Source organism: Sinocyclocheilus grahami, unplaced genomic scaffold (genome assembly GCF_001515645.1).
Source record: "Sinocyclocheilus grahami isolate Dianchi unplaced genomic scaffold, SAMN03320097.WGS_v1.1 scaffold5395.1, whole genome shotgun sequence".
NCBI classification, from domain to species: domain Eukaryota; kingdom Metazoa; phylum Chordata; class Actinopteri; order Cypriniformes; family Cyprinidae; genus Sinocyclocheilus; species Sinocyclocheilus grahami.
Window position 1 is genome coordinate 1,706 of NW_015510094.1, and position 810 is coordinate 2,515.

Here is an 810-nt window from a genome sequence, read left to right on the forward strand (position 1 = left end):
TGTGTGTGTGTGTGTGTGTGTGTGTGTACTCACAGGTCCAGTCTCCCAGCACTCTGAGATGAATACCAAATGTTTGATTCTTCCCTGTTGGACACTGAGGAACACAGTCAAACACACACAGAGAGCAGGGATTGAGGGTGAGGATCAGGCACAGTCATGCATTAAAGGAAACAGACCCCTGCGGGTAGAAAGTCTCTAAGTAAAGTCTATGAGTGGGCAACAAAGTTTTACTTGGCAGAGAATGCAAACGTTTTAAGTGTGTAAGTGTGGAGAAGTTTATTGCTAAAATTTGCATGTTTCAAAAATGCTTTCTAATGGAAACCTTTACATGAGCCATTGCGGAATGTTTAGTTTGAAAGAGAGTGCAATTTGATACTTTAACAAACTTCAACAGCATTACATCATTGAAAATGCCTTCAGCGCTGTTTATGAAGAATGTGCATGTTCATATGCTGCTTTCAGGTCCTGCTTGTGCATTTGGAAATCGTAACTATGATGTGCACTCAGAATAATAACATTCGTAATTGTTTTTTGTATCTATAATTTGCTAGTCACTTTGAATAAAAACATGTCAGCGTGCAATTAAAACATGATTACAACCAATACCAATTAGCTATGATTCTTTCATCGATGCACCCAAGTTGGCGCCTAAATAAATTCCTGAGTTTCCCACTGGTAATTATGACATTGCGGTGATATTCATGTGCATTTATTTCATGAGTACGATCATGACTTGAATGCAGTAATACACACAAACGGACTCACTGTGGTAAGAGTAAAGGGATGGTTTTCAAATGACGACACACTCGG

General features: G+C 39.1%; 1 long non-coding RNA gene across 1 annotated transcript in view; it reads right to left on the minus strand.

Moving 5' to 3' along the window:
- LOC107577203 (uncharacterized) overlaps positions 1-810 on the minus strand; it is a 1,913-nt gene extending 1,103 nt beyond the window's left edge. Inside the window, exons 1-2 of the long non-coding RNA XR_001608175.1 lie at positions 766-810; positions 34-94 (exon numbers count right to left, since the gene is read on the minus strand). This is a non-coding gene — a long non-coding RNA (uncharacterized lncRNA). The remainder of the gene's footprint in view (positions 1-33; positions 95-765) is intronic.